The sequence below is a fragment of the Leptopilina heterotoma genome, unplaced genomic scaffold, assembly GCF_015476425.1.
Source record: "Leptopilina heterotoma isolate Lh14 unplaced genomic scaffold, ASM1547642v1 Lhet_6, whole genome shotgun sequence".
NCBI lineage: Eukaryota > Metazoa > Arthropoda > Insecta > Hymenoptera > Figitidae > Leptopilina > Leptopilina heterotoma.
Window position 1 is genome coordinate 4475347 of NW_025111137.1, and position 11435 is coordinate 4486781.

Here is an 11435-nt window from a genome sequence, read left to right on the forward strand (position 1 = left end):
ATTAAAATCCGTCAAGACGTGTAAGAGAAAATTTGTCCACAAGAATCGGTGACATACACACACACACACACACACATACATACATACACACACATACATACACACATACATCCGGACATTTGTTCCTCTCGACGAATTATGTATACTACACTTGAAAATTTGTAAAAATAATTGGTTCTAAAAAATTCGGAAATCGACATCACTATAAGGCTTCCTTTATGAGGAAGCAAAAACAAAGGAGTAATCTGTCGATATATAGAGTTCAAGTTTTCATTGTCAATCTGAATATTAGAGAAGATGTAATAAGTTAAAGATTTTTAACAAGTTACGAAAAGTATTATTAGGATCTATACTTAAAGAAATGAGAATATCGACACAAACAATCATTACGCCTACAGACGAATGACGCGTTATCGATTACATGAATCATTACGCACCAAATCAAGAGGAGTAAGGCGAAATCTAAAATTATGTATTATATTTGAAACAAAAATTTAAAGTTTATCAATGTCCTACATGTAGGATTTTATTTAGTTCCTATGTATAGGAAATAAATTATCTGCGTGCTCTATCCTGAAAATATTCACAGTTAAATATCAAAGGGTTATTTTCATTAATTACGTTGCAAATTATAATTTTTCTATTTAGTACCTATTACTTAACCGCTTTTTACGCTAAGCTAACTGAAACTGAATAAGTAGCACTGTAATATTGAACAAATATTCCAATAAGTCTCGTTACTATGCACCGTGAAGGCTCTGATCTTAAGGGACAGGTTCAAGAAAGAGGAACGTTAAAATTGAAATTAAATTATTAAAGTTTTATTTGAATTCTTTGCAATTAGAATGAGAGAGAAAAAGTAGATCCGCAGATGTCTTCAGGGACACTGAAACAAAATTATAACTTTGTGAAATCAATGAGAATTTAAATGGGGACAAAATTTAATGTATCAGTTATTTACCTTTTAAAATTATTGTTAGAGTCGTAGACCCAACAAGCGATATCTCCTTCAGTGTGAGATTAAGGAAATGACATTGACTAGCACAAACAGAGAATGCAGTAGATTTCCCTCAAATTTTTTTCAGACTAGCCAAAGTGAAATGGTCAGGAGTCCCTCAGACTTGGAGTAATCAAATTATCTATTTGTTGTTGATGCCATGGTAATGCAGTCCTCAGAAAATTAGAAATGTACCTCGTAGTAGAAATTATCTCCTTGAATAAACTTGATTAAGACGAGACTCGAAGAAGGCACTTGGTACTTGAAGAGGTTTTTGGACTGGAGTCAAAAAAGACAATTGATGACAGTACACAACTATAGTTGACATGGTGGTGGTTGCTGGACTGACGAATTCGCCATGGCGTGGCACTTTTTATAGGTTCCTTTTGCAAAGGAACATTGCATCATACCACCCACTTTTGTTGTTTTCGGGGTCAGTTTGTAATTATTGACTTAATTTGGGCACGTGTGCTTAGTTTCTGAATTAGGAAGGCGAGTGACCCTATTGAAGGGTGACAAAACGTTAATCACTATATTTGGTATATCTGATCCTCCATTTTGAAATTTTGACATCAAATTCGTAATCAACGACCAGTAAGAAACTGCCGAGTAACGAGTTTTACTTAAATTTATAAAAGCAATTTTAAGAATTAGTTTTGCCCACCTACACTGTTAAAAATCGGACTCAAACTTTACACCGAAAGATTGAAAACTAAATACTTTCAATCTCAAAAAGTGTTAATACTTTCATTTGATTGGATTAACTAAGCACTTTAAACCAATGAAATGTACTAATTTGAGTAATAATTATTTGTCATAGAAAATAAAATGCTGGAAAAAATCGTTTATTATTTCTTTCAATTATAATAATTAGTAGTTGGATGAAAAAGGAAAAGAAGTTTTTAAAAATTTATTTGCCGTGTTTCTGGAATTTCTCTTTTTTTTAAGCAAGAAAGTGAAGATTTTATAACGACAAAACAAACTTCAATTTCCCAGGTGACCCATCTCAACGCTTAATGAAGTTTCTTTGTTCGGGGAACTTTTGATTCCTCAACCTCTTGTTTGCCTTATTTTCGCAGAGACCACTTTATTCTTTACAATCGGTTTAACAGAATTATTTGATATTTAAGATATGCCGCAGAAAATGCTCCAATAAATGGAAATATTTGGTTTTGTTTTCGAAATATTCTATACAATTTTTATATGTGTTAATAATTAATTCACACAAAATATAATAAATATTTTCTTTGCGCATATTATTATTTATATTAAATATAAACTTCCTGTTCTGAATTAAATATTAAAATACCCTAACCATATAAAATATTATACGTTTACTTTAATTTTTACTTTTACTTTTATTTTCACTTTTAGCTTAATTCATTTTTATTTTCATTTTCACTTTGATAGAAAGTGAATATAAAGATCTGTCAAAGTGAAACTGAATGTGTAAATGAAAATGGAAGTGAAATTAAAAATCTATCAAAGCGAAAGTGAACATAAAAATTTATATTAATAAACATGAATGTAAAAATATAATTCGTCAAAATATATCTAACTATTTCATCGTTTTATTAATTTATCAACCGAGTGATAACATCATTACTATATATAAGAATTGAAGAAAAATCTGAAAGAATTTAAAAAAATCAAATTTTCTACAAAAACGTAAAACTTTTTTAATTGATTTTAATTTATCGTTTCTTACTGGAATTAATTAATTTTATCGCAATTTTTCGAAATAGCGTGTTGAGAACAGTTATATATAATATAATATTATCAATTCCGGAAGCTAATTTCTTGCTGTGCGAATCTCGCTCGATTCAAAAGTGCATTAAACGGGAGCATTCCATCTACACCTCCTTGATCTCTTATACAGTTTCCTGGTCCGATACGCTAGACTGAAGATCACAGCAGCTGTGCACGGTATTCCCCAAGCTGGTCATGATGGATGTTTTCACGCATCACTAGGACGCATGTAACATGCATCCTAGTATATATATATATATGGGGTGGACCCGCTTGTACATACCATCATATAAACCTCCATAGGGTGCCACAAGAAATGCACGATAAGTTCTTCCTACGGATTTACTTCCTTTCAGGCTACAAGTCAAACTTCTCTTTAAGGATAATTTACGATCCTGGAATCTTTAATATCTCCTTTATATCATTTCCAAAACATTGAGTCTATCCCAAGTTTTTGTGTTTCCTAACTCACTCTCAGAATTTCATTCCATCGAGTGAGTGATTGTCGCAAGAAGCTCATTTTTCAAAGGAGGAATTTTAATTCTGTCCAGGTCAGTTATGTTTTATAGTTGGAAATACGTGGCTTGATCCGCACTGTTTGTGATTTTAGATTTAGTTTTTCTCATTTATTTTGAAAGTAGTAGGATTTAATTACTCCAAAACTTAGTGAATGATTCACTCCCAAATAAGAAAAAAAAAACTAAAAGGACGTGTATGAATATTGAGTTAAAATTTTAATATAGAAATATCACCTGTCACTTTATTTTAAAGTTAATAATATTTCTAATATTATATATTAACCTGGAATTTTCTGCGATGAACGATGGGTTTTCATTGGGGAGATCAACGTCACGATAATATGTATACTGTTTCAAATAAGCGAACTGAAACCCTGTGGGGGTGCAACAAACCCCATAGGGAGGTTTATCCCTGCTTCGGCGAATTTTGAGCCAGAGGGGCGCAATCCTAATTTTCTACACTGAATTCCCTTACGTCTGATTGGGTTCAAGTTATGTTGTAACAGCGTGAAATATTTATAATCTCCCTTTCTTCATGTATATGTATATCGCTCACTTAATTTTCAAGCGTTCACACACTGATAAAAATTGATGCTTTAAAATTAAGACAGACAGTTTAATTAACCTTTCTGCTAGTAATATTAGTAAATTTTTTGCATTTTCTGTAAAAAAAAAATATCTTTTAGTATTATGTCCTTTTTTAACCCTATTCTTTAAAATTTTAGTTTAAACAATCTGACATTAAATTCTAATTCAGCGACTTCAGGGTCGCTGATTACGAATCTGATGTCAGATTTACAAAATTTAAAATGAATATTTAATTTATCATTTTTTATGCTTCATCTATTCATCATCTTCTGATATTTAAAGAAGAGCCAAATCTTTTTAAAATGATATTAAGTTTTTAATATTTCACTACTTGAGATCTTGACAACTCCTTAGAAAAGTATTATTTTTTGAAAAATATCGAAAAGGAGAGATTTCCAACTACCATCAAAGGTCAGTCACGTTGAAGTGTTTGCTGAAGTGATGCCACTGAAAGAGCAATTGGAAAAATGAGTTTCTTTCCAAGCATAAAGTCTCATCGAGGCGAGGAGGGTCGATGTAATATAAACAACTGCAGACGTTCATCCATTCAATTCACGAACTCAAATTTTTACCCATGTACAATATGTACACAGAAATTTATATAATTTTTTCGCCTTTTATTCTTTTCTCGTCTGACTTTAAATGTATTTTTCTTTCTTCCTTGTATTTTTTCTAATATATATATATATATATATATTGATAATTCGATTATCTCCAGTTCTCTTTGCTCTCTTCAATCGTCTTCGATATCGTCTTTTAAAATCAATAAGGACAGAATGATTATTGGAATGGTCAATAGGTAATCACTTAAATCATTAAATTATTAAATTAAGAACAGAGGTTTATTTGTGTTCAAATTCTGTAGATAAAAATGTACACACGTGCCTTCGTTTTATTAATTTTATTATCAAACAAATTCCATGACATTTATATTGGAAAAATGTACAAGTACTTCCGTGTAAAATACAAAATTTACCATTACATCATCTTCTAATTAAATATTTAATCTTGTGGAAGTAACAATTATTTTTTATTCTATTATTGATGCCATATTCCAACTAAGCTTCGAGAGGAGAATTAAATATCACAGTAAATATAAGAACAAAATGTTGAAAACTTTTTCTCTCAATGAATGCTAATTTAATAAGTGCGAAAATATTCTTGTTTTGCTAAAATACAAGAAGGTATCGATATTAAAAAATTAAAAAATTTCTTTAAATAGTTGATGTATTATGAATTTTAAATTGTCCTTAAACTTGGAATGCATGAACACTGTAGTTTAATTATACGCTGGTGTAAGATGGAAATTAACGGTGACTTTGCGTTTTAGCGGTTGGAAAAATGTAGTGTGTGCTAATTTGAAACACGAATAACATTGACGAGGAACTCTCACAAAGATCTTTTTGTATTTAGAACTTGTTTTAGTTTGTCGAAGACAAACTTGTTGTTAGGTTTTCATTATACAGAGAAGTTTAATACTTGTGCGAGTTGAATTTCTTGGAAAAAAAATTTACATTTATGCAAATTGTGAACATGCAAATAAAATGTTATAATACCTTTTTTTATTCTCTATTTTATTATATATTATATAAAAAATGTGCTTCATTTTCTTTCAGAAAATATAATTTTATTATCTTACTAGAGAAAAATCTATTTTTATCTTATTTCTGATTCACGATATTACTTGAAGTTTTATGTATTTTTTAAAAATACGATTACATATTTAAATAACGAAAATAAAGGATAAAGTTCCAAACCACAATAATTGTAATACAGCGCTGGAAATGTGTAGCTAAATAAATTGAATACATTGGAGTAATGTGACGGTAATCGGAGAGTGTGTGTTGGATTTTCTGTCATAAGACACCTGAATAACTTATTCACTTGGTGTGAAATTTAAGATCTTATTGTTTAAGAAAGTTTATCGTCAATCTTCAGTCTGACTAGTGAGGGAGATTTTAAAATATTTAATTAGTCACCTGTTTATCGATTTCTAACAGTTTACTTGTCATATTCTTTAAATTTACAAATGCGGAAAAAATGCAGTAAAAAATCTGTTATATTTTGTATATATCCTACTTTTAAATTTTGCACCACTGTCTTATTTAATTTTAAAAAGAGTTGCAGTCATTTTCGAAAGCTTAGCTCAACTTTTTCAAATTTTGTCTACCATATTCGATCCGCCATTTTGAATTTTTAAAACCTAACATTGGATTCGTAATCAGCGACTCCATAAACCTCCGAATAACGAATTTCAAGCAAATCGATCCAATTCTAAAGTAATCGTTTGCCATATTGGATCCGCAATTTTTAATTTTGAAAAACTGACATCTGATTCAATGAATAGAATTCATTTTTATCAATTTCTATTAGTTTTCTCGTCTTATGTCTGAAAATTACAAATTGGAATTAATATACAATTTTTTTAATACAATTTATTTGAGGCATAAATAAGATAATGTATTTGTCACAAAGTTATAAATAATCGCACATAATATTTTTATTTGAACGAAAGGAAAAGTCATCTGTGTTAAATATATCTTTTTTCTGTGCGTAATAAGTACAAGTATTGAATACGTTTTATTTTGAATTTGATTATTGGAAAAAATAAAGAGCATCCAAAAGTAAAGAACATTAGATAATTTGGCATGAAACTATCCTTTAGGCACCACCTGAAACTAAAAGCTGTTAAAAGGATTACAGAAGTTTCTGCAAGCTTCAGTGAAGGATCACATAGACTTTAGAGGCAGCTAATGAATCGGAAGCAATCGCTCAGAGAGTCAGAGTTCTCTAAACTCAACAAATTTCAAAATTCTACTGAATCAGCTTTCTGCTTTTCAATAAATATATTCAAAATAAAAAAAAATTCTTGTTTGTGTTATTAATTTAAGGATTAATAGTAAGCAATTTAGTATGTGACCAATATTAAATTAAGGATGATAAACTGTAATAATAATTAAACTAAAAAATAATTATTAGACGATATATACATAAATTCTAATACATAAATAATTCAATTTAGAAATTCATTTAATCATTTCTTTATCAATGTTAAAATATTTTTAAAAATATTTTAAACTTTAAATGGCTTCATTATCAATTTTAAAATAGGCATGCCTTAAAATATTAATAAAAATGTTTTGAAAAATACTTAAAACATTCTTTCTCAAAAATTTTTAGAGGAAAATTATAAAGATTTTCTACGTATATGAATAATGTTATTTGTTCTTATTTTCTTCCTTAAAGTCTTTACTAGGCTACTTTGAATTTCAAAAGAATTTGAGAATTTTTCATGTTCAGTGGGGCATTGATCCTTCAGTTCGTCGAACGAATTTGAAGATGTTTGAAGAAAGAATTATCAACTCAAGGCGTTGACATAAGATATGTTTTATGCTGACTTTAGAAAAAACCTACGATTCAAAGGGAGGTCTTGAAAATTCTCAAAATGCAAAGTAGCACCTTCATGTGTTGAAATACGAGTGCCTGTAATATATTTTAACGATTTATATTATTCATCAGCATTAAAAAAAAATACACAATAGAAACTTTTTCTTATCTTTTCATTATTTCTCCTATTGAAAATTCCCATATGGGTTCCCATTAGAACCCATGTAGGTACCCATAGGGAATTATATAAAACAATACGGGAACCCATATATGGGGAATTATAAGAAACCATATAGGATCCCATACATTAACATCATGTGGATATCTATAGGAATCCATGTGGATTTATTTGAAAACTGCCATTAACCCACGTCGAAAAATTCCATGCAAGTAACCCCTGAAAATTACATGAAACTTTTCCATGGAATTTCCGTGGAGTTTCCATAAAAATTCTGCAAGTTTTTTATTTAAAAAATAGTTTAACATTTTCAGGGTTGTCATAGGTCAGGGAAATCAGGGAAATAAGAACCCAAAATTATATAGGTTCCTATTTAAAAACTGAATTTAGAAACTGAATTTGCCATGGATGAGAATACATATGGGAAACTATATTTAAAAACTGACTTCAATTTATATGAGAACCCATATGGCAGATTATATGGGTTCCTATTTAAAAACTGAATTTGATATGAATAAGAATACATACGGGAATCTATATATGGTTTCCCATTTAAAAACTGACTTTGTTTTATACGGGAACCCATATGGAACCCATATACTTGAAGTATATTATTTCTTCAAGAATAAAACATTATAATCGAAGAAATAATATGAAATACAAAGCGAAAACAGAAGTTTTTTTTATGCCAATTCAGAATTTTACGATAAATTAGAAGAGAATTTAAAAAGATTGTTTCACAATGATATTGAATCTGCGTTTGAATAGAGCAAATAATTATTCAATTTCCGGAAAAGGGCGTCAAGACGATTTGTAGAAACTTTACAAATCAAAATCAGATCGTGATGCAAAAGGGAGAGAATGTCCTGGAATGAGGGTCTCTTATTCAGTGGTAAAATCAGGGCTCGTGAAAGGACTTCCGTTTGCGTTGAAATTCTGAAGAAAGAGAGAATTAACGGATGAATGGTGGTCGACAGTATAGACGAAAGACAGAAACCCACCCTTCAAGGACAGTTTATGTTGCAAATGCAGGTAGTATATATACTTGTTCTAAAATTATAAAATCCCTCGAGACTAATTTATTCAAATTACAACTTATTCAATGTCTTATTGAATTTTGGAAAATTAAATTAATTAATACTCTTCTCTTTTTTATATTTCAATAATAACATTCTCTTTATTTTTCCTCACGATATTTTTGCATATCGGGAACTGAACTCGACAGTCTGTTTCATTCATTGATTATTTTCTGTTTTTATGAAAAGAATATTTTCTTTGTCTGTTTTTTCAAAAATAATTAAATTATTTTCGTGACATTTAGGTTTGAAAAAAAGAAAAGTAATTTCGAAAAATAAGGTATCAGTGAAGTGTTGATTTTAAAACTGCTAATCGTAAGAAAATTATTGATGGCTAAACTTATTGATTCCAATTTATAAAGAACAGGAAAAAATAAAAAATTTTTCCAAAAAGATAAAAAAAATTTTTTTTTTGTTTGAAAAATGTACTATTGTAAAATATGAATGTGTAACAAATGAAGAGGAATTGCCTTCGATTATATTTGCAATTTGTCATAATAGGCATTGAATGAAAATGTCGCGACCTTTAGTTAGCATCCACACTCTGATTAATGTGTTCAATTTGACGTTTTCGGCGTATCAATCATTTTCGACGTTTTGATTTGTTGTCCAAATCAGTTGACAATAGAGAGCTTCACTATTCGCTATTGACATTCACTCAATAACCTAGAGCAGGTTCCGCTGTGTCGTCAAGCGTAATATCAATAACTTTGAAATTGTGTAGATTTAAGGTGATTTCTTAAAATAAATTGCCTATTTCGATGATTTATTTACTTTTAGAATTCACTAGACTTTTAAATTGAATAATTTTAGAAGCATACTTCATAAAAGGTGTCGGATGGAATTTTTTAAAAAATTGTTAGACTTTTGTGATTTTTTATGAAACTGGATAACCGGGTAGCTTTAGAGTACTGATTACAAATCTATCGTATTCTTAAATTATGATATGACATCTAAACATTTGCATAAAAATGGTTACTATGGATGCTATGGTAATAACTTCCATACCAACCATAGCAACGGTTTCTATGAACGTAGCTATAATAAAAATTGTCAACGACGTTATTACTAACCAAATAGTTGTCACAACTATACAAACTTATTATTTTTAAGATTTAATAAGCAACTATATTCAAAATGAGTAAAAATTTACAAGGCGTTAAATTCTGATATCTCAAAGAGGGATACTTAGGGGGTCTGCTGTAAACTTCTCCAGACATCTGCAGAGATATCGACTTTCAGGTCCGGATTACAGATTACGGGGGACACCTGTTCCAGGCGCGAACTTTAGATTGTACATTCTGGAGGACACCTACCACGGACGTCACCGATAATCTTACTGCAGTGTTGTGACGTCGATGTAGCCAACAAAAGCGATACAACGTTTGGGGAGCTTTGGTATGCGCAATATAATCCGTGTCTCGAATGTCTAGTATGGGATAAAAGGGGTTTTTTTATATGAACGTGATACCCCGCTGCAAAAGGCAACTAGAATATGAACCAAAGGGTTCGAAACATCTATGGTATTAGTACGGTGAATATAATATTTCTAAACTATTCACCTTCATATATTCAGATATATGAAGGTGAATAGTCAAGACTAGAGTGCACATAGATCTGCAAATCATCAACATAATACATATGCTTATAATGCTTAAGAACACTCTTCAAATCATTTGTAAAAAGCAAGAAAAGACCAAACAGTAAACACTGAACCCTGTAGTTCACCTGGTCCAATAAAATCCCTTTCAGACTTATCACCATTAGGCTCAACGACACATTTCACTCTACCAGATGTAGAGCATTTCAAAACAGACCGAAATAATCCAAAAGATTTTAATTTCATTAACAAGAGATTATGTGGTACCATATCAAAGGCCTTGCTGAAATAAAAGAAAATAATTCGAGGTCCGAGCTTCCGATTTCACCTGACAGTGGATATCATAGACGTCGCGTCAATGCACCGGCAATGATATAACGTCTATGTAACCAACGAAGGTGGTTCAGGGCCCATCTTGGCCAGATGGTAGTATCCTGTTAAGGCTCAATCGTCCCTTGATAAGGGGCAAACATCAAGTATGAGCGATTGTATAAACATGGAAGAGTACCTGCGGGGTAATACTTTGGCTAAATCCCTCACTGGTTCCGATCGTCAAACGTTTAGAGCGAGGGTGGTGGCCAGTGACTCAAGGACGGAGGACGGCAACAACGCGTTGGGAGTACCACAGATCATCGTGGACAAGGTAAAGAGACGAAGAAGTGGAGCAACTTTACAAGTCGAGCCAACTGCATTTCTGTATGCTTCGGCTAATGACATTGCTTGCTGCAATAGAGATCGAGACCAAGCTATAAGGCTGCCAGAGGAGGAAGCAGCTTGTATTCAAAGAATGGATGAAGAGGTCCGCAAGATGCTGAAGTCCTGTGATGTTCAGAAAAACGTCAATATGATGATCAAGGACGGACTGAAGAGCATAACATCGTTCGTACAGGAGATCAAGGAGAAGCACCCAGCTGCAAAAAAAGTAAACGAGAGGTTCTATCAACTATCGGTGTGGTCAGGGGAATCAAGACAAGATCTAAGAGTGACGCGACCGCTTTAGTACTGTAGTGTTAAGAAATGTTGTCTTGGAAGGTCAGAAGCGGAAAAGGAGCAGTCCTAAGTTGACTAAAAATTCAAAGAAGAATAAGAATGAAGGACCTCCAAAAAAGGCAAAGGATCCAAAAAAAAGGAAGGAAGGAAGGCCACAGAAGGGGTCATCAATGTTCGTTAAGGTGGCTGAAGGTTCGACGTTCGCAGAAGTTCTGGGAAAGATCCGTGTGGAGGTGAAACCAGAAAAAAGCAATACGATTTGTGTGGGAGCTATACCCACCAAGAAGGAAGACCTCTTTATCAAACTTAGAAATTCTTCTGATAAGCAGACATTCACCAATTAGATGACTAG